The following is a 23,742-nucleotide window of genomic DNA, read 5'->3' as shown; positions in this document are numbered from 1 at the left end:
ACGTTCCCGAAGGTTTCATTCCGTTTGGACTCCGTTTGATATTCCTTTTGTGCGAAACACTGAAATAGGCAAAAAAACAGCAATTTAGGCTGGGCCTCCGGTTAATAGGTTAGTCCCAAAAATAATATAAAAGTGTATAATAAAGCCCATTAAACATCCAAAACAGAATATAATATAGCATGGAACAATAAAAAATTATAGATACGTTGGAGACGTATCAAGCATCCCCAAGCTTAATTCCTGCTCGTCCTCGAGTAGTTAAATGATAAAAACAGAAATTTTTGATGTGGAATGCTACTTAGCATAATTTTCAATGTAACCCTCTTATTTGTGGTATGAATATTCAGATCTGAAAGATTCAAGATAAAAGTTTAATATTGATATAAAAATAATAATACTTCAAGCATACTAACTAAGCAAATCATGTCTTCTCAAAATAACATGGCCAAAGAAAGTTATCCCTACAAAATCATATAGTCTGGCTATGCTCTATCTTCATCACACAAAATATTTAATCATGCACAACCCCGATGACAAGCCAAGCAATTGTTTCATACTTTTGATGTTCTCAAACTTTTTCAATCTTCACGCAATACATGAGCGTGAGCCATGGACATAGCACTATATGTGGAATAGAATGGTGGTTGTGGAGAAGACAAAAAGGAGAAGATAGTCTCACATCAACTAGGCGTATCAATGGGCTATGGAGATGCCCATTAATAGATATCAATGTGAGTGAGTAGGGATTGCCATGCAACAGATGCACTAGAGCTATAAGTGTATGAAATCTCAACAAAAGAAACTAAGTGGGTGTGCATCCAACTCGCTTGCTCACGAAGACCTAGGGCATTTTGAGGAAGCCCATCATTGGAATATACAAGCCAAGTTCTATAATGTAAAATTCCCACTAGTATATGAAAATGACAACATAGGAGACTCTCTATCATGAAGATCATGGTGCTACTTTTGAAGCACAAGTGTGGTAAAAGGATAGTAACATTGTCCCTTCTCTTTTTTTCTCTCATTTTTTATTTTTTATTTGGGACTTTTCTCTTTTTTTATGGCCTCTTTTTTTCTTTTTTTTCTTTTTCGTCCGGAGTCTCATCCCGACTTATGGGGGAATCATAGTCTCCATCATCCTTTCCTCACTTGGGACAATGCTCTAATAATGATGATCATCACACTTTTATTTACTTACAACTCAAGAATTACAACTCAATACTTAGAACAAAAATATGACTCTATGTGAATGCCTCCGGCGGAGTATCAGGGTATGCAATGAATCAAGAGTGACATGTATACAAAATTATGAACGATGGCTTTGCCACAAATACGATGTCAACTACATGATCATGCAAAGCAATATGACAATGATGGAGCGTGTCATAGCAAATGGAACGGTGGAAAGTTGCATGGCAATATATCTCGGAATGGCTATGGAAATGCCATAATAGGTAGGTATGGTGGCTGTTTTGAGGAAGGTATATGGTGGGTGTATGATACCGGCGAAAAGTGCGCGGTATTAGAGAGGCTAGCAATGGTGGAAGGGTGAGAGTGCGTATAATCCATGGACTCAACATTAGTCATACAGACCTCATATACTTGTTGCAAAAATCTATTAGTTATCGAAAAAAAGTATTACGCGCATGCTCCTAGGGGGATAGATTGGTAGGAAAAGACCATCGCTCGTCCCCGACCGCCACTCATAAGGAAGACAATCAATAAATAAATCATGCTCCGACTTCATCACATAACGGTTCACCATACGTGCATGCTACGGGAATCATAAACTTTAACACAAGTATTTTTCAAATTCATAACCACTCGACTAGCATGACTCTAATATCACCATCTTCATATCTCAAAACAATTATCAAGCATCAAACTTTTCTTAGTATTCAACACACTCATAAGAAAGTTTTTACTAATCTTGGATGCCTATCATATTAGGACTACCTTCTCAATTTAAGCAAATTACCACGATGTTTTGTAGGACTCTCAAAATAATATAGGTGAAGCATGAGAGAATAATAGTTTCTATAAAACAAAACCATCGCCGTGCTCTAAAAGATATAAGTGAAGCACTAGAGCAAAAACTATATAGCTCAAAAGATATAAGTGAAGCACATAGAGTATTCTAATAATTTCCGAATCATGTGTGTCTCTCTTAAAAGGTGTGTACAGCAAGGATGATTGTGGCAAACTGACAAACAAAGACTCAAATCATAAAAGATGCTCCAAGCAAAACACATATCATGTGGTGAATAAAAATATAGCTCCAAGTAAATTTACAGATGGATGAGGACGAAAGAGGGGATGCCTTTCGGGGCATCCCCAAGCTTTGGATTTTTGGTGTCCTTAGATTATCTTGGGGTGCCATGGGTATCCCCAAGCTTAGGCTCTTGCCACTCCTTGTTCCATAATCCATCAAATCCTTACCCAAAACTTGAAAACTTCACAACACAAAACTTAACAGAAAATCTCATGAGCTCCGTTAGCGAAAGAAAATAAAACACCACTTCAAGGTACTGTGATGAACTCATTCTTTATTTATATTGGTTAAACCTACTGTATTCCAACTTCTCTATGGTTTATAAACTATTTTACTAGCCATAGATTCATCAAAATAAGCAAACAACACACGCAAAACATAATCTGTCAAAAACAGAACAATCTGTAGTAATCTGTAACTAACGCAAACTTCTGGAACTCTAACAATTCTGCCAAAATAGGACGACCTAGATAATTTGTTTATTGATCTGCAGCAATTGTAATCAATATTATACCACGTTCTGGTAATTTTTAACAATTGTTTTTGTGAACAGAAAGTTTCTGGAATTTTCAGCAAGATCAAATAACTATCATCCAAGAAGATCCTATAGGTTTAACTTGGCACAAACACTAATTAAAACACAAAAACAAATCTAACCAGAGGCTAGATCAAAGATTTATTCCTAAACAGAAGCAAAAAGCAAAAAACTAAAAATAAAAGTGGGTTGCCTCCCAACAAGCGCTATCGTTTAACGCCCATAGCTAGGCATAAAAGCGAGGATAGATCTAGGTATTGCCATCTTTAGTTTTAGGAAAGAAAAGAGCAAACTTGTTATCTATGGAATTAATCTTTCTATTTTGATAAAGCACATGGCTATTAATGGTAGAAGAAAGATTAAGCACATTACGGAAATTTGTATCTAAGCTAGCCTTCATCTCTTTGATAGTTTCGTCTTGATAGGAAAGCAAAAGAGGGGTAGATTCAACCTTCTCATTCATGGGGTGCCCAAATATGGTTTTCATCTTTTCATAGGTATCTACGACATCCCCTTCAAGAAAACCTTCTTCAAAAATAGAGTCTAAGACATGCTTCAACGACGAGGGTAAGGCAACATAAAAGCTTTTTAAGTATTTTTCAATTTGATATTGGGGTACATAGCTAGCCCGGATTCTTAGTAACCTATCCCAAGCATCTTTCAAAGACTCATCAAGTAAATAACAAAATATTCCGGAATCATCTTCATCAAAATTATTCAAACTCTCATTGATGACCCCGGTAGGTCTTTCTATAGCATCATTGTTTATGAGCTTAGAGAGGACAGGGGGATTATCCAAGGTGTTAGAACCCGGGAGAGAACCCCTAACCCTTTTTGATTCAGACATGGCGAAAGAAGGTCGAGCGGAAAAGAGAGGGCGAATAAAATGGCAAGGGTGAAGCGGGGGAGAGGAAAACGAGAGGTAAATGCAAATAATGTAATGCGAGGGAAAAGAGTTTGTGATGGGTACTTGGTATGTCTTGATTGTGCGTAGACTCCCGGGCAACGGCGCCAGAAATTGCTCGTTGACGGGAAATCAAATCTTGACTTGACTTGGCGCACACCTCCATGGCAACGGCGGAAAGGGTGATGCAGTAAAGTAGCGTAAGTATTTCCCTCAGTTTTTGAGAACCAAGGTATCAATCCAGTAGGAGACCACGCTCGAGTCCCACACACCTAGACAAACAAATAAGAACCTCACAACCAACGCGATAAAGGGGTTGTCAATCCCTTCACGGTCACTTACGAGAGTGAGATCTGATAAGATAATATTTTTGGTATTTTTATGATGAAGACTAAAAGTAAAGAAAGCAAAATAAACGACGCAAGAAATAGCTTGTTGACGGGAGATTAATATGATGGAAAATAGACCCCGGGGCCATAGGTTTCACTAGTGGCTTCTCTCAAGATAGCATAAGTATTACGATGGGTGAACGAATTACTGTCGAGCAATTGATAGAATTGAGCATAGTTATGAGAATATCTAGGTATGATCATGTATATAGGCATCACGTCCGCGACAAGTAGACCGAAACGATTCTGCATCTACTACTATTACTCCACACATCGACCGCTATCCAGCATGCATCTAGAGTATTAAGTTCATAAGAAGAGAGTAATGATTTAAGCAAGATGACATGATGTAGAGGGATAAACTCATGCAATATGATATAAGCCCCATCTTTTTATCCTCGATGGCACCCATACAATACGTGCCTTGCTGCCCCTACTGTCACTGGGAAAGGACACCACAAGATTGAACCCAAAGCTAAGCACTTCTCCCATTGCAAGAAAGATCAATCTAGTAGGCCAAACCAAACTGATAATTCGAAGAGACTTGCAAAGATAACCAATCATACATAAAAGAATTCAGAGAAGATTCAAATATTGTTCATAGATAATCTTGATCATAAACCCACAATTCATCGGTCTCGACAAACACACCGCAAAAGAAGAGTTACATCAAATAGATCTCCAAGAGAACCGAGGAGAACTTTGTATTGAGATCCAAAGAGAGAGAAGAAGCCATCTAGCTAATAACTATGGACCTGAAGGTCTGAGGTAAACTACTCACACATCATCGGAGAGGCTATGGTGTTGATGTAGAAGCCCTCCGTGATCAATGCTCCCTCCGACAGGACGCCGGAAAAGGCCCCAAGATGGGATCTCACGGGTACAGAAGGTTGCGGCAGTGGAATTAGGTTTTCGTGGATGCCTCTGATGGTTTGGGGGTACGTAGGTATATATAGGAGGAAGAAGTAGGTCGGTGGAGCCACGAGGGGCCCACGAGGGTGGAGGGCGTGCCCTGGGGGGGGGGGGGGGGGTAGGCGCGCCCCCTACCTCGTGGCCTCCTCAGTTGTTTCTTGACGTCCACTCCAAGTCCTGTGGATCACGTTTGTTCCAAAAATCACGTTCCCGAAGGTTTCATTCCGTTTGGACTCCGTTTGATATTCCTTTTCTGTGAAACACTGAAAATAGGCAAAAAACAGCAATTTGGGCTGGGCCTCCGGTTAATAGGTTAGTCCCAAAAATAATATAAAAGTGTATAATAAAGCCCATTAAACATCCAAAACAGAATATAATATAGCATGGAACAATAAAAAATTATAGATACATTGGAGACGTATCACCCACCTACTCAGCCTGCGACATGCGGTACTACCGCACAGGCTTGCGGTACTACCGCAGGGAGGTGCGGTACAACCGCTCGCGTGGCAGGAGCCAGGTGAGGCCTTGTTGCACAAGGCAACGAGCGGTAGAACCGCCGGAGCGGTACTACCGCGCGCCCTTGAGGTACTACCACAAGGCAGGGCTCATCCTGGGCTGGGAAGGCACGGACTAATAAAAATACATCCGTGACTACTTCCACTGAGTTTCGGTCAGTGCAAAAATCCAGCACGGTACTACAACTCACAGGGAGCGGTACTACCGCGTAGGGTGCGGAAGTAAAAAATTACTTCCGCCCCTACATCCGCTCATATCACCGTGCTGGGCCAGAGGCCACGGTACTACCGCATGCTAGGAGCAGTACTACCGCACGTGCGGTACTACCGCTGCCTTGGCGGTACTACCATGGCCAGCTGCGGTACTACTGCTCCCTTGAGCAGTACTACGGCACGCCGCAGACCAGTAACACTACGACGCCTTCATCTTCGCAACGACTGTTGGGTAACGTAGTAATTTCAAAAAATTTCCTACGAACACGCAAGATCATGGTGATGCATAGCAACGAGAGGGGAGAGTGTTGTCCACGTACCCTCGTAGACCGAAAGCGGAAGCGTTAACACAACGCGGTTGATGTAGTCGTACGTCTTCACGATCCGACCGATCAAGTACCGAACGTACGGCACCTCCGAGTTCAGCACACGTTCAGCTCGATGACGTCCCTCGAACTCTGATCCAGCCGACTGTGGAGGGAGAGTTTCGTCAGCACGACGGCGTGGTGACGATGATGATGTTCTACCGACGCAGGGCTTCGCCTAAGCACCGCTACGATATTATCGAGGTGTAATATGGTGGAGGGGGGCACCGCACACGGCTAAGAGATCAATAGATCAATTGTTGTGTCTATGGGGTGCCCCTGCCCCCGTATATAAAGGAGCAAGGGGGAGGCCGGCCGGCCCTTGTTGGCGCGCCAGGAGGAGGAGTCCTCCTCCTAGTAGGAGTAGGACTCCCCTCTTTCCTACTCCTACTAGGAGGGGGAAAGGAAGGGGGAGAGGGAGAAGGAAAGGGGGGCGCCGCCCCCCTCTCCTAGTCCAATTCGGACCAGAGGGGGAGGGGGCGCGCGGCCCCTCCTGGTTGCCCCTCTCTCTCTCTCTCCACTAAGGCCCATAAGGCCCATTACTTCTCCGGGGGGGGGGGTTCCGGTAACCCTCCGGCACTCCGGTTTTCTCCGAAATCACCCGGAACATTTCCGGTGTCCGAATATAGTCGTCCAATATATCAATCTTTATGTCTCGACCATTTCGAGACTCCTCGTCATGTCCATGATCACATCCGGGACTCCGAACAACCTTCGGTACATCAAAACATATAAACTCATAATATAACTGTCATCGTGACGTTAAGCGTGCGGACCCTACGGGTTCGAGAACTATGTAGACATGACCGAGACACGTCTCCGGTCAATAACCAATAGCGGAACCTGGATGCTCATATTGGCTCCCACATATTCTACGAAGATCTTTATCGGTCAGACCGCATAACAACATACGTTGTTCCCTTTGTCATCGGTATGTTACTTGCCCGAGATTCGATCGTCGGTATCTCAATACCTAGTTCAATCTCGTTACCGGCAAGTCTCTTTACTCGTTCCGTAATACATCATCTTGCAACAAACTCTTTAGTTGCAATGCTTGCAAGGCTTAAGTGATGTGCATTACCGAGAGGGCCCAGAGATACCTCTCCGACAATCGGAGTGACAAATCCTAATCTCGAAATACGCCAACCCAACAAGTACCTTCGGAGACACCTGTAGAGCACCTTTATAATCACCCAGTTACGTTGTGACGTTTGGTAGCACACAAAGTGTTCCTCCGGTAAACGGGAGTTGCATAATCTCATAGTCATAGGAACATGTATAAGTCATGAAGAAAGCAATAGCAACATACTAAACGATCAAGTGCTAAGCTAACGGAATGGGTCAAGTCAATCACATCATTCTCCTAATAATGTGATCCCGTTAATCAAATGACAACTCATGTCTATGGCTAGGAAACATAACCATCTTTGATCAACGAGCTAGTCAAGTAGAGGCATACTAGTGACACTCTGTTTGTCTATGTATTCACACAAGTATTATGTTTCCGGTTAATACAATTCTAGCATGAATAATAAACATTTATCATGAAATAAGGAAATAAATAATAACTTTATTATTGCCTCTAGGGCATATTTCCTTCAACGACAAGGGGAACAACCGGTGCTCCAATGAAGCAAGGAAAGGTGGTGCGAAGGAACAAATGTGTACGTGGTGATTCCACTCTAACCTTTCCAAAACGGACCCCCTCTTAATAGTACGGCTTTCCTACGACTCAAATCCACCGAAAATACATAGAGAAATGCCGTCTTCGATAGGCTCCGAGGGGCACCGAATCGTCTTGTGCCTAGACATGAGATATCTGAAATGCTCAATGCACACGATTAGTCCGCAAATGCATTGTCATGAATCACCAAAACCACTTAGGAAGAAATATGCCCTTACAACTACAATATGTCTTTTTTGTTTCCCGAAGCTTGTCCAGCAGGCTCACAGGGGCAGCGTCCATCTACGGTTGACGTAAAAGGCACGTCTCACGTGCATGCTACAACGCCATGCATCCAGCTGGCGTGTACCACACGTCCGATGGCACAAAATCAAGCTCCCGCAGGCCTGACATTCTCGCCTTAGTGATCAGCTGCAACAACTTGGGTTTCATTCTTCCAAGGCTGACATCTCCCTCTTCATTTTTCGGCAAGGAGTTGTGGTCATTTACATGCTGGTCTATGTTGATATTGTCATTGCTGGCTCTTGTCCCCAAGCAGTAGACCCGTTGCTTCGCACACTCTTCGGGTCTTTTCCCATCAAAGACCTTGGTTGTCTTGCTTACTTCCTTGGGATTGAATCCACCTACAATTCTGGGGAATGGTGCTCTCTCAGCGCAAGTATGCTAATGACCTTCTTCATCATGCACATATGGAGAATTGCAAGGAGGTTTCTACTCCCATGTCAGTCACAGACAAGTTGGCAGCAGATCTTGTACTCCACTCACTGATGATGCCTTCAGATATCAGAGTATGGTTGGAGGGTTGCAGTATCTCACGCTGACTCGTCCTGATATTTCATTTGCTATAAACAAGGTTTGTCAATATCTCTCCAAACCAACAGATGTGCATTGGGAGGCTGTCAAGCGCATACTAAGGTATATCAAGGGTACTGTGGCGACTGGACTTCACATTCGCCAGTCAAGCTCCACACTTCTTAGTGTCTTCACGGATGCTGACTGGGCCGGATGTGCCGATGACAGACGCTCCACGGGCGGTTTTGTGGTCTTCCTTGGACCCAACCTAATCATGGAGTGCTCGGAAACAACCCACAGTTTCTCGATCTAGTACCGAGGCAGAATACAAGGCCCTTGCAAATGGTGCAGCTAAAACTACTTGGTTGCAAATTTTGCTTAGGGAACTGGGAGTATCCCTACCACGACCCACGATTTTATGGTGTGATAATTTAGGCGCCACCTACCTAGTGCAAATCCAATATTTCTTGCAAGGACGAAGCATGCATATTGAGGTGGATTTCCACTTCGTGAGAGAAAAAATGGCGCAAAGGAGCATTGGATGTCCATTTTGTGTCCTCCGGTGATCAAGTGGCAGATGCTTTCACTAAACCTGCTACAAAGATCATGTTGGAGAAATTACGCCGCAATCTCAACCTTGTGGCTGATTGAGATTGAGGGGGAATGTTAGCGAGAATATCTCCTAGCATATCCGGTATATGATCTGATGTAATCAGTAGTTGTCATGTATAGGAGATCCTAGGATCACTTGTATCAGTGAGAGATTCATCTGATTATTGTGTACGTGTTGTACAAGCCTATGTACGTGATGTACAAGGCAGCTCCTATATAAATAGACAAGATGCCGGTTGGTGTCAACCACGGCAAATCATCTCTTCATACTTCCAACTGTGATTACCACTCACGAGCATCCGGTCCGATCTCTCTAGCAACAGGAACGGAAGACCTGGGCATCCTTCCCGAGTGGCAGCCATGGCCCCAACTAAGGACCACGACGAGCCGCCGCTGCACATCCTCTTCTTCCCTTTCCTCCTTCCTGGACACCTTATCCCGATGGCCGACATTGCCGCACTCTTCGCCGCTCGCGGCGTCAGGTGCACCGTCCTCACCACGCCCGTCCAAGCCTCCACCATCCGCTCCGTCGTCGACCGCGCGAACAGCAGCAGCGCCGCCGGCACCCCGATCTCCATCTCCGTCGTGCCTTTCCCTGACGTCGGGCACCCTCCGGCCTCCCAGAGCGGGACGGACCTCGGTACGTCCAGGGACATCCACGACCGGTTCTTTCAGACGGCGGAGCTGCTGCGGGAGCCGTTCCGCCGGTTCCTGTCCGACCACCACGCCGACATCGACGCCGTGGTCTCCGACAGCATCTTCCACTGGTCCGCCAACGCCGCCGCGGAGCACGGCCTCCCGCGCATCGCGTTCCTCGGCACCAGCATGTTCGCCCGTGCCTGCACCGAGACCGTGCTCCGGAGCAACCCGTTCGAGTCGTGCTCCGATGATCCCGCCGCCGTCGTCTCCCTGCCTGGCCTGCCGCACCGGGTCGAGCAGAAGCAGAGCCAGATGATGGACCCCGTGAAGCGGCCGCGTCAGTGGGCGAAGCTCCAGCTCGCCCACGACGCTGACCGGTCGAGCTACGGCGAGATCTTCAACAGCTTCCGCGAGCTGGAACCGGGCTACGCCGAGCACTACCGTGCCACGCAGCTCCGCCGCCGCGTGTGGCTCGTCGGGCCGGTCGGGCTCCTGGAGGACGTGGGGTCTCGCCGGACGCCGCCGGCTGCCTGCGGTGGCTCGACGCGAAACCGACCAGCTCGGTGGTGTACGTCTCCTTCGGCTCGATGACCAGCTTCTCGCCGGAGCAGATGCGGGAGCTCGCCCGCGGCCTCGACCTCTCCGGCAAGAACTTCGTGTGGGTCATCGCTAATGACGGCGCCGCCGCATCCTCGGACCCGTGTAAGCCAGGCGGGTTCCCGACGACCGACCGTGGGTACATCGTGCGAGGATGGGCGCCACAGGTGCTCATCCTGAACCACCCTGCCATCGGCGTGTTCGTGACGCACTGCGGGTGGAACTCGACGCTGGAGGCCGTGAGGGCCGGCGTGCCAACGGTGACGTGGCCGCGGTACATCGACCAGTTCTACAACGAGAAGCTGGTCGTGGAGGTGCTCGGGGAGGGCGTGGGCGTCGGCGCGGAGGACTACGCGCCGAGAGTGGAGGCCCACCGGGTGATCGCCGGCGAGGCGATCGCGGAATCCATCCGGAGAGTGATGGGGGAGGAGGGCGCCGGCGCCGCCATGCGGAAGAAGGCGAAGGAGCTCGGCGTGATGGCGAGGGGCGTGGCGGAGAAAGACGGGTCGTCGTACGACGACGTCGGGCAGCTCATGGAGGAGTTGATCGCCCGCCGGAGTTCCGTCGGATGCAGTGCCGATGGCTAATGGTGATCCTCTAGCTGCGCTGCATCATGAAGACGACGACACGACACCATGTCACTCGATTTTCCAGTTCGTCGATCAGCTCAGCGAGCTACTCACTGCCGACTGATTTTTAGCAAGCCCGATTCCGGGTCTGTCTAGAACTCAGTCGACCGAGACTTAACCAAGTCTCATTCGAGTGACGTCAGCATAGTTCTTTTGCTGCAAGCGTACGGCTAGATGCTACAACCGATGATGAAAAATGTTGCAATGGTTTTACAAGCAATGAAAATTGGTGCTGCAGCTGGTGTGATTAAAATGCTACAACCGTCAATGCCAGATGTTACAACCGGTGAGACGATATGCTACAATCGATGAGGGACAACATGCTACAACCAACAAGACGAATGCTGCAATCGGTAGAAAAAAAAGTTGCAAGCGTTGAGAAAAAATGTTGCATGGTCGACTGAGACTTGGTTAAATCTCAGTCGACTGATTTTTAGCAAGCCCGATTCCCGTTGTGTGGGTGGGTGTGTATGTGTATGCTATCTGCAGGACAGTGTGTATTGGTGTAGGAGAACTCTTGTTGTAGAGGCATCTGAAACTGTTTTGAGTTCGAGCCTTCGAGGGGAAATTTGTTTACTGGTGTCAAAGAACTGTACTCCGTAGCCTGTTGCCCGACGCAAAAATGCTACTCCTACGTTCATGATATAAGATAAGATCTTATTACATTCAACTAGATAATTGCCCCAGTGCGTCGCAGCGGGAGCATAATTTATCCGTACACTGGTGGCACCAAAATTTCAGTGAGTTATTGTACACAGAGTTATTGTACTACACAATCTCCATGGTTTATGTGCTATTTAATTGTTAATGTGATTTCGTAAATAAATTATACTGAATGCTACTATCACTACCCGTCGCTGTGACCGAACACAAATGTATATAGTTAGGAGCATGTGTGTTGCTACGACTCTTAAGTCGATATAACATGATTGTATTTCCTCTCTTCTGCCTTGTTCCCTCTCTCTTCTCCCTCGGCTAGTCTTTTTCCCTAATAATAAAGTGTTGATCGCTTCTTCCTCCCTAATTTTCATACGTGATTAGGTTCGTCCGTCCGTCCGTCGTCCTTTCGTATCTGTCAGGTCCGTTCGTGCCAATCGAAGCCAACCAAACGAGCACCAATCCAGCCCACCTTTTCTTTAGCATTGACTCGGCCCACCTCAGCTAACCAAATGAACCCGCTTGTGCACTGTAGCCCAATTAATCCGGCCCACCTATCCTAGTTGAGGCAAAATCTGACCACCAACACATAACGGCGCGGCCAACCGAGCCAGCCTTTGTCGTTGGTTAAATAGATTGATTCAGATAGTAATAGTCCCACCTCGCTGTCTCACATCCAATCCACACAATTTATATACACTTTTGTGTTTCTTGGGTGCCAGGAAGCCGTGTCAGAGATCATTACAGATTAAAGGAAGGAAAGAGAGGCTAATTAATTGAAAAGCGAGTAATGATGTGCGCTACTCTAAACAGGACACGAGGTGACAGAAAAGAAAATAAGGAAAGGCATTGGAATCCTGTGAAAGGCACTGTTAATCTCGCCTATATACGTGTGATTGCATGATAAACCATCGACGCCAAAACATAAAGATTTAGAAGTCATGGCCATAGAGACCTACATGCATCATAGTATTTTTATTGACCAATGTTAATAACTCATTAGGATTATTCGCAAAAAAAAGTAACTCATTAGGATGGTTAATGCCAGTGTGATATGTTTTGTCATTATTTATAAACGTCTGATCTATATTGTCGTACTGAAGTTAGACAAAAAATATCATGTGTATATCAGTGCTCTTACTATCAATCTCATTTTCCTATTTTCTAAATTGGATCTAGTTACTTGTATGCTCGTGCTATTGTCCGCCGTACTTGATGTAACTTATAGGTAGCTCCTATGTTTTATTTATGATGCAAAATATAATCAGTTTTTTAATGAACACCATATTCATACAATATAAAAAACTCTCATGCAGACAAGCAAGTGGGGTCACGGTCTCCAATCATGGATGCCAACGAACAAAGAAGAAGAAAAGACAGAGAGCGGTATGCACGGATGACCAATGAAGCAAAACAGGAAAAACTAAAAGAAGGTCGTGAATCATATCGACAATGAAAAAAATAATAAAGACTCAACAAAGTTGAAAAAAATGCACACTAGGGAGGAAGAAATATGCAAATATGGAGCCAACACAAAAAAGCGAAAAAATGTGCATGAGAAAGACAAAATTATGCATATATGCAACCAGAACAAAAGGAAGCTAGAATAAAGCAAATTGTAGCTAATAACCGTGAGTTGAGCGCAAAACACCATGCAAAGAGTCAATTGCGATGATCAACCCTGCATCTATCACAACAGAAGAGGAAGTTGGTACGTATATAGGACGAGGACTTCACAGTTAGCACACAAACCACATGAGCATATATGCATGTACACCTAACGAAGTATACAACATTTTTGTTGTCTGATATCAGTAACTCAATATAAGTGCTATATGTACAACATTTTTATTGTTAGTATGATAGTTAATGTCCCTGTATGATATGATTTGTCAATAGGCATCTATGAAAATCCTTTGAATTAGTAATTAAACTCTTGAAGAATATGCTTCAAAGTCAAGAAAATAGGCATCTAACTGAAGTCCTCCATGCGACCCTTCCTCTCCAGCAGCAACCCTTCCAATATTTGTTTCTCCAACTCAAAACCTCTTCCATGCACAATTCATCTTAGAACCTAGGGTACCGCCAAACAAAATGAGTATGGTTCTTCACATTTTTGCCCCATGGTTCGGACAATGAACATTCTAAATGGGCTAACTGGACCAAAATGAAGATTGGACTTCAACTAAATTATCCATGGTCGAAATAAATAAATTAAGCCAACCCGTAGCAACGCACGGGCATGTTTACTAGTCCTTTCTAATTAGTCGATGTCAATTTTATTTTCAAGGTTATGCAAAAAAGAAAGTTCAACATCCCGTCAAAAAAAAAAGAAAGTTCAACATGCTCACAAAGATAAATCTTGGAAAAAAGTGAGTATTTGAGAGTGGCGATGCAAATTTAAAGATGAGAAAATACCTTGATAATGAAAATAAGATGCAAATCCACTTATACGGTGTTCAAACAATAAACAAAAACGAAGAGTATTGATAAAAACTAAGAAAGAAACCAAAAACCAAAGAAAATAAAATAAATAGGAAAGAAAAGAAAATCAAGAAAAAGTCTGTGAATACTGAGAAAGAAAAAAAAACGATGAAAAACTGAAGTCTGTGAAAATCAAGAAAAACTCTATGAAAACTGAGAAAGAAAATTAAAACCCCCTGTTGGGTAATCATTCGATTAAGTCTTAAATGAGCCCCTCTAAAGTTTGAGGCAAATGAACCCTACCGAAACCGAAGAAATCCTCTGGGCGGGTTCCTTATCTTTACTTAATACGGAACCGAGACCTTGACTCTTTGTCTCGAACCCCATACCCCTATAATGATGGTAGAGTCAGGGGTGGCCCCAAAGCGGAATTGAATTCTCTTTCCGGTGGAAAATTGCATCTGAAAATGAGACTGAGACCTACTTTTCGAATTGTCAGAGGCTATGAGATCCACTTTCTTTTGGAAAGGAGAAGGGAGAAGCAGCATTTCAACTGTGTGAGGATGGACTCTAGACCCACTCGTTCTGAAGAAGGTCCTCTTTATTTCCGGAATCAACAAGAAAGACTTAGCAGCCCGAATAAAGTAACCCTTTACCCCTCCCGCCTCCGATCAGTGGCTTGTCAACCACCGGACCGTAGCTCCTCACCAAATGCCCCTGCGTACGCCATCCATTCCAAGTTTAGGGACCTAGGTTATAGTATCCCTATCAAAGAGCTGACGAAGGGGATGAGCGGAAGAGGTCGTCTACTGGACGCTCTTCAACCCCAGGATGTGATGAGTCGACATCGAGGTGCCAAACGACTCCGTCGATAAGAGCTCTTGGGAGTCATCAGCCTGTTATCCCCGGCGTACCTTTGATCCGTTGAGTGAGAGCCCTTCCACACGGGACTCCCGGATCACTATGGCCGACTTTCGTCTCTGTTCGCCGGCGGGTAAAGAAAGGGGGCGGGGCATTTACTTGAAAATGACAACCGCCCGTTCTAGCAGCGGGGGCCTTGCACGAAAGCAAACCTACGATTAAGTAGCAGTTGCTTTCGCTGATGGGCCCAGTGAAAGAAAATCAGTGAAAAAACACAAAAAATGATGAAAAACATAGAAAACCTACATCGAGCGAACCTGCAGGGCACGAGTGCGCAGTGATACGTCTCCAACGTATCTATAATTTTTGATTGTTCCATGCTATATTATATTCTGTTTTGGACATTATTGGGCTTTATAATACACTTTTATATTATTTTTGGGACTAACCTATTAACCGGAGGCCCAGCCCAGAATTGCTGTTTTTTTTGCCTATTTCAGAGTTTCGCAGAAAAAGAATATCAAACGGAGTCCAAACGGAATGAAATCTTCGGGAACGTGATTTTCGGAACGAACGTGATCCAGAGGACTTGGACCCTACATCAAGACATCAACCAGGAGGGCACGAGGTAGGGGGGCACGCCTACCCCCCAGGGCGCGCCCTCCACCCTCGTGGGCCCCTGTTGCTCCACCGATGTACTCCTTCCTCCTATATATACCTACGTACCCCCAAACTACCAGATACGGAGCCAAAAACCTAATTCCACCGCCGCAGCCTTTTGTACCCGTGAGATCCCATTTTGGGGCCTGTTCCGGAGCTCCGCCGGAGGGTGCATCGATCACGGAGGGCTTCTACATCAACACCATAGCCTCTCCGATGATGTGTGAGTAGTTTACCTCAGACCTTCGGGTCCATAGTTATTAGCTAGATTACTTCTTCTCTCTTTTTGGATCTCAATACAATGTTCTCCCTCTCTCTCGTGGAGATCTATTCGATGTAATCTTCTTTTGCGGTGGGTTTGTTGAGACTGATGAAATGTGGGTTTATGATCAAGTTTATCTATGAACAATATTTGAATCTTCTCTGAATTCTTTTATGTATGATTGGTTATCTTTGGAAGTCTCTTCGAATTATTAGTTTGGTTTGGCCTACTAGATTGATCTTTCTTGCAATGGGAGAAGTGCTTAGCTTTGGGTTCAATCTTGCGGTGTCCTTTCCCAGTGACAGTAGGGGCAGCAAGGCACGTATTGTATTGTTGCCATCGAGGATAACAAGATGGGGTTTATATCATATTGCATGAGTTTATCCCTCTACATCATGTCATCTTGCTTAAGGCGTTACTCTATTCTTATGAACTTAATACTCTAGATGCATGCTGGATAGCGGTCGATGTGTGAAGTAATAGTAGTAGATGCAGGCAGGAGTCGGTTTACTTGTCTCAGACGTGATGCCTATATACATGATCATACCTAGATATTCTCATAACTATGCTCAATTCTGTCAATTGATCAACAGTAATTTGTTCACCCACCGTAATACTTATGCTCATGAGAGAAGCCACTAGTGAAACCTATGGCCCTCGGGTCTATTTTCCATCATATTAATTTCCCGACAACAAGCTATTTCTGACGCCGTTTTTATTTTTACTTTCTTTACTTTGCATCTTTATCATAAAAATACCAAAAATATTATCTTATCATATCTATCAGATCTCACTCTCGTAAGTGACCGTGTAGGGATTGACAACCCCTTATCGCGTTGGTTGCGAGGATTTATTTGTTTGTGTAGGTGCGAGGGACTCGTGCGTGGCCTCCTACTGGATTGATACCTTGGTTCTCAAAAACCGAGGGAAATACTTACGCTACTTTGCTGCATCACCCTTTCCTCTTCAAGGGAAAACCAACGCAGTGCTCAAGAGGTAGCAAGAAGGATTTCTGGCGCCGTTGCCGGGGAGTCTACGCAAAAGTCAACATACCAAGTACCCATCACAAATCCTTATGTCCCGCATTACATTATTTGCCATTTGCCTCTCGTTTTCCTCTCCCTCACTTCACCCTTGCCGTTTTATTCGCCCTCTCTTTTTTGTTTGCTTCTTTTTCGCTTGCTTTGTCGTTATGGCTAGTCCTCTATCTTCTCCGTTGTCTCCCGAGCATGAAGTTCTAAATTTTAAGCAAAGGGAGGGTGAAAATCTAAAAGACGCTTGGTATAGAATTTGCAATGCTCAAAATAGATCTACCAGGAAGCAATCTACTTCCGTTCTTCTCCGCAATTTTTATGTAGGCGCTACTCCTTGGTACAGATATATCCTTGATACCATTACCGGAGGGAATTTCTTGGGTAGCCATACTTTTGATTCTTCTAATGCTATGATAGATTTGTTTGGCTCACCACCTCTTTTGGTTAATGGAACTATGTTAACTTTGGAGCATGTAATGCAAAGACTTGAAATGATTGAAAATAAAGTTGCTACCGCAGAGTTAATTGAAAATCTGGATAAAAATATCCACAACCAAATTATCCAATATGGATCTAAAGTAGGAGTCACTTTGAAAAATATTAATGAGAAGGAACCCATAGTTAATGAAAGAATAAATCAAGATTCCACTCGAATCGATAGACTTGAGGGTATCATTGCCAACTTGGGAACCGCTTTTTCTTCCGTAAAGAATACTCCAAGTCCTCCAACTAAAATTGCCAAGCTTATGTATGTTCCTAAAAACAAGGGTGAATCCTCTAGTAAGGAAACTGTGGATCTCAAATCTATAAGTATTCATCCCGATCTTTTTGCTATCATTAAGGAACCATTTGCTATAAATGAATTTTTCGATTTTGTGCCTAGGAGTTTGATAATTAATAAAAAGAAAGAAACTCCTAAGGGTGATAAATGTCTTATTAAAGAGTTGCCTACCAAAGATGGCAATACCTAGATCTATCCTTGCTTTTATGCCTAGCTAGGGGCGTTAAATGATAGCGCTTGTTGGGAGGCAACCCAATTTTATTTTTAGTTATTTTTTGCTTTTTTGCTTCTGTTTAGGAATAGATCTTTGATCTAGCCTCTGGTTAGATATCTTTTTATGTTTTAATTAGTGTTTGTGCCAAGTTAAACCTATAGGATCTTCTTGGATGATAGTTATTTGATCTTGCTGAAAATTCTAGAAACTTTCTGTTCACGAAAATAATTGTTAAAAATCACCAGAACGTGATAAAATATTGATTCCAATTGATGCTGATCAATAAACAAATTTTATAGGTCGTCCTATTTTGGCTGAATTTTTGGAGTTCGAGAAGTTTGCGTTAGTTACAGATTACTACAGACTGTTCTGTTTTTGACAGATTCTGTTTTTCGTGTGTTGTTTGCTTATTTTGATGAATCTATGGCTAGTAAAAGAGTTTATAAACCATAGAGAAGTTGGAATACAGTAGGTTTAACACCAATATAAATAAAGAATGAGTTCATTACAGTACCTTGAAGTGGTCTTTTGTTTTCTTTCGCTATCGGAGCTCACGAGATTTTCTGTTAAGTTTTGTGTTGTGAAGTTTTCAAGTTTTTGGTAAAAGATTTGATGGATTATGGAACAAGGAGTGGCAAGAGCCTAAGATTGGGGATGCCCATGCCACCCCAAGATTGTTGGGGAACGTAGTAATTTCAAAAATTTCCTACGCACACGCAAGATCATGGTGATGCATAGCAACGAGAGGGGAGAGTGTTGTCCACGTACCCTCGTAGACCGAAAGCGGAAGCGTTAGCACAACGCGGTTGATGTAGTCGTACGTCTTCACGATCCGACCGATCAAGTACCGAACGCACGGCACCTCCGAGTTCAACACACGTTCAGCCCGATGACGTCCCTCGAACTCCGATCCAGCCGAGAGTTGAGGGAGAGTTTCGTCAGCAGGACGGCGTGGTGACGATGATGATGATGCTACCGACGCAGGGCTTCGCCTAAGCACCGCTACAGTATTGTCGAGGTGGACTATGGTGGAGGGGGGCACCGCACACGGCTAAAAGATCAAATCAATTGTTGTGTCTCTAGGGTGCCCCCTGCCCCCGTATATAAAGGAGCAAGGGGGGAGGTGCGGCCGGCCAGGAGGGGCGCGCCAGGAGGAGTCCTACTCCCACCGAGAGTAGGACTCCCTCCCTTTTCCTTGTTGGACTAGGAGAGGAGAGGGAAGGAGAGAGGGGGAAAGGAAAGGGGGCGCCGCCCCCCTCCTTGTCCAATTCGGACTTGGGGGGGGGGCGGCTGCCCCTTGGCCGCCTCTCCTCTTCCACCAATTGGGCCCATGAGGCCCAATAGCCTCCGGGGGGGGGAGGGGGTTCCGGTAACCCCCGGTACTCCGGTATATATCCGATAACCCCCGGAACCATTCCGGTGTCCGAATATAGTCATCCAATATATCAATCTTCATGTCTCGACCATTTCGAGACTCCTCGTTATGTCCGTGATCACATCCGGGACTCCGAACAACCTTCGGTACATCAAAACTCATAAACTCATAATATAACTGTCATCAAAACTTTAAGCGTGCGGACCCTACGGGTTCGAGAACAATGTAGACATGACGGAGACACGTCTCCGGTCAGTAACCAATAGCGGAACCTCTGGATGCTCATATTGGCTCCCACATATTCTACGAAGATCTTTGTCGGTCAAACCGCATAACAACATACGTTATTCCCTTTGTCATCGGTATGTTACTTGCCCGAGATTCGATCGTCAGTATCTCAATACCTAGTTCAATCTCGTTACCGGCAAGTCTCTTTACTCGTTCCGTAATACATCATCTCGCAACTAACTCATTAGTCACAATGCTTGCAAGGCTTATAGTGATGTGCATTACCGAGAGGGCCCAGAGATACCTCTCCGACAATCGGAGTGACAAATCCTAATCTCAAAATACGCCAACCCAACAAGTACCTTCGGAGACACCTGTAGAGCACCTTTATAATCACCCAGTTACGTTGTGACGTTTGGTAGCACACAAAGTGTTCCTCCGGTAAACGGGAGTTGCATAATCTCTGTGACGCCCCAAGACCAAGACCTCGCTTTATTTGTTGTGTTATGTCCATGCTTGCATGCTTGTGATGTTTGTTTTATTTTATTTTGCATCATGGTCATCATTGTTGTTGCATGTTTGTTGAGTGCCTTGTCATATTTTACTTCTTGCATCATGTTCATCGTTTATTATATTGCCTTATGCCATCCTTGTTTGTTTGGCCTACCTAAGCCTTTTTCCCTTGGGTTCTGCAGACTCAAGGGTCATCTTTATTTTAAACCCCCGGGCCAGTGCTCCTCTGAGTGTTGGTCCAAACCTGTCAGTCGCCGGTGGCCACCAGGGGCAACTCCGGGCTCGCCTATCAGAAGCTTGGACAATCCGGTGTGCCCTGAGAACGAGATATGTGCAGCTCCTATCAGGATTTGTCGGCACATTCGGGTGGCTTTGCTGGTCTTGTTTTATCATTGTCGAAATGTCTTGTAACCGGGATTCCGAGACTGATCGGGTCTTCCCGGGAGAAGGAATATCCTTCGTTGACCGTGAGAGCTTATAATGGGCTAAGTTCGGACACCCCTGCAGGGTATAAACTTTCGAGAGCCGTGCCCGCGGTTATGTGGCAGATGGAAATTTGGTAATGTCCGATTGTAGAGAACTTGACACTTGACTTAATTAAAATACATCAACCGTGTGTGTAGCCGTGTCCGTTTTCTCCAGTGCCATCCTAGATCTCGGGACGAGATCTCTTGTAAGTGGAGGAGTGTTGTGACGCCCCAAGACCAAGACCTCCCTTTATTTGTTGTGTTATGTCCATGCTTGCATGCTTGTGATGTTTGTTTTATTTTATTTTGCATCATGGTCATCATTGTTGTTGCATGTTTGTTGAGTGCCTTGTCATATTTTACTTCTTGCATCATGTTCATCGTTTATTATATTGCCTTATGCCATCCTTGTTTGTTTTGCCTACCTAAGCCTTTTTCCCTTGGGTTCTGCAGACTGAAGGGTCATCTTTATTTTAAACCCCCGGGCCAGCGCTCCTCTGAGTGTTGGTCCAAACCCGTCAGTCGCCGGTGGCCACCAGGGGCAACTCCGGGCTTGCCTATCGGAAGCTTGGACAATCCGGTGTGCCCTGAGAACGAGATATGTGCAGCTCCTATCAGGATTTGTCAACACATTCGGGCGGCTTTGCTGGTCTTGTTTTACCATTGTCGAAATGTCTTGTAACCGGGATTCCGAGACTGATCGGGTCTTCCCGGGAGAAGGAATATCCTTCATTGACCGTGAGAGCTTATAATGGGCTAAGTTGGGACACCCCTGCAGGGTATAAACTTTTGAGAGCCGTGCCCGCGGTTATGTGGCAGATGGGAATTTGTTAATGTCCGGTTGTAGAGAACTTGACACTTGACTTAATTAAAATACATCAACCGTGTGTGTAGCCGTGATGGTCCCTTTTCGGCGGAGTCCGGGAAGAGAACACGGCTTTTGGGTTATGTTTGACGTAAGTAGGAGTTCAGGATCACTTCTTGATCATTACTAGTTGACGACTGTTCCGTTGCTCCTCTTCTCGCTCTTATTTGCGTATGTTAGCCACCATATATGCTTAGTGCTTGCTGCAGCTCCACCTCACTACCCCTTTCCTACCCTTAAGCTTAAATAGTCTTGATCTCGCGGGTGTGAGATTGCTGAGTCCTCGTGACTCATAGATACTTCCAAAACAGTTGCAGGTGCCGATGATACCAGTGCAGGTGACGCAACTGAGCTCAAGTGGGAGTTCGACGAGGACCTTGGTCGTTACTATGTTTCGTTTCCTGATGATCAGTAGTGGAGCCCGGTTGGGACGATCGGGGATCTAGCATTTGGGGTTGTCTTCTTTTCTTTTGGTTCCGTAGTCGGACCTATGTGTGTACTCTGATTGATGTATGAATTTATTTATGTATTGTGTGAAGTGGCCATTGTAAGCCAACTCTTTATCCCACTCTTGTTCATTACATGGGATTGTGTGAAGATGACCCTTCTTGCGACAAAACCACAATGCGGTTATGCCTCTAAGTCGTGCCTCGACACGTGGGAGATATAGCCGCATCGTGGGTGTTATAAGTTGGTAATCAGAGCCATCCCCGACTTAGGAGCCCCCTGCTTGATCGAATCGCTGGCGTTGTTGAGTCTAGAACAAAAATGTTTTGAGTCTTAGGATTATATATATCGGAGAGTAGGATTCTTTTTACTCCTCAGTCCCTTCGTCGCTCTGGTGAGGCCTCCTGACGTAGAAGTTTTGACTTTTCTCTCCTCAAATTTCACTAATTTTTTTTAGGATCACGCGGTATCTTAGAATCATTCCGACGGTTTTGTGACGAGAACATTGTTCTTGGTGCCTCCTGACATTTAGGGGTTGTGGCAGTGTCCCGGGGAGTTGAGCTCCGAGGTGTTGTCGTCACAATTTTATCGTTGCAGTTCTGGAATACCTGAGTTTCGCCGACATCGAAAATCTCTTTTATGCAGTTGTTGGTGAGATCACCTCGACGCCACCCAGTACTGGGGCGGGAGTTCGGGAGTATTGCCATAACTCGTATAACGGATGCTTTTCAAAGGTTGAGGTACACGATTTCCGGAGTTTTCTTGGTTATGTGTTGACGGATGGATACAGCTGGATCTAGGGATTGTTAGTTTGGGTGATATATATTGTGTCCCCTGTATCCCCAACACCTGATTGCATAACCAGAAAGTTTCGGGAGTTTATAAGTGGGAATTCAAGTAGCTCCTAGGATATCTTTCCGACAGATGCATGATATGAGATTGGGGTTCGACGTCTAGTGGTCCGCCTTTCCACGGTTGGTTTTACAGTGGTCTCGTTGTGTCTTAAAGAGTCCTTGGCTATGCCGACTCGGGGACGCTTCGTATGTCATGTGCACTAACTTGTACATGATGGTGCTGTACGATCGAGCCCGTGTGGGCCCCACCACGAAAACTTCGGACGAAATCTCTATCATATGTTTGTTTCCGGCTTATTCTGCGAGCCAATCCTTTGTTTTGTTTTAATTTGTGGTATTCGAGTTTCTTCAATGCCAAGTGTTGATTCCATACCTTCCCTAAGCGGTGTTCCCCTATTTCTATGTGGATACTAAGCCTTCTTGATCATCGAGATTGTCATGCCAATTCTTTTCCATCCGACGTGCTTCTCTTCAAGTGGATTTGATCATTTCAACATTCGCGAGATCAATTCTCAGTTCTTTGCAACGGTGTTTGTTCCATCTGCCCCAAGTTGCCTTTGTTTTCCTGCCCTCCCACCCTCTTTCTTCAAGGATTCAGATTTCTTAATCATGTATCCATCTTATGGATGTGAAGTTTCTCCATTCTTTTCCATCAATGTTCTTATCTGGTGATTCTCAGGAAGATGCTCAGGAAGCTTCAACGTTATCATTCTTCATTCTCGTATTCTTTTTCGGTGGATTCAATTGAAGCTTTCAGTGTTGATTATAACCCTTTCCTCCTTACAAATGCTTTCTCATGCCGGTATATCTCTTAATCATTCCCCGCTTGCTATTCAATTGTTCCGGAGTGCTGAAGATATCTCTGAAGATTCGTGTTTCCACTCCGTATCAATTCTAACTATTTCGAGGTTGTTACCTCATTCAAGCCATTTAATTCAACCGGTGATGTCTCCTTTTCAAGTAATCATTTCAACGGTGTTTCTTTTGAGTGGACCCTAACCCACAGGTCTTTTTCCAGGTTCTTACCTGACTCTTCTAA

The 23,742-nt window shown here is 44.9% G+C and overlaps 1 pseudogene; it reads left to right on the top strand.

Annotated features, from left to right (window-relative positions):
- The first annotated feature begins 9,556 nt into the window (after positions 1-9,556).
- On the top strand, positions 9,557-11,019 carry LOC123076377 (scopoletin glucosyltransferase-like; annotated as a pseudogene).
- The last annotated feature ends 12,723 nt before the right edge of the window (positions 11,020-23,742 follow it).

This window comes from Triticum aestivum, chromosome 3D (genome assembly GCF_018294505.1).
Source record: "Triticum aestivum cultivar Chinese Spring chromosome 3D, IWGSC CS RefSeq v2.1, whole genome shotgun sequence".
Lineage (NCBI taxonomy): Eukaryota > Viridiplantae > Streptophyta > Magnoliopsida > Poales > Poaceae > Triticum > Triticum aestivum.
The sequence above is the reverse complement of the archived record's forward strand: the minus strand, read 5'-3'. Positions and strand labels throughout refer to the sequence as shown.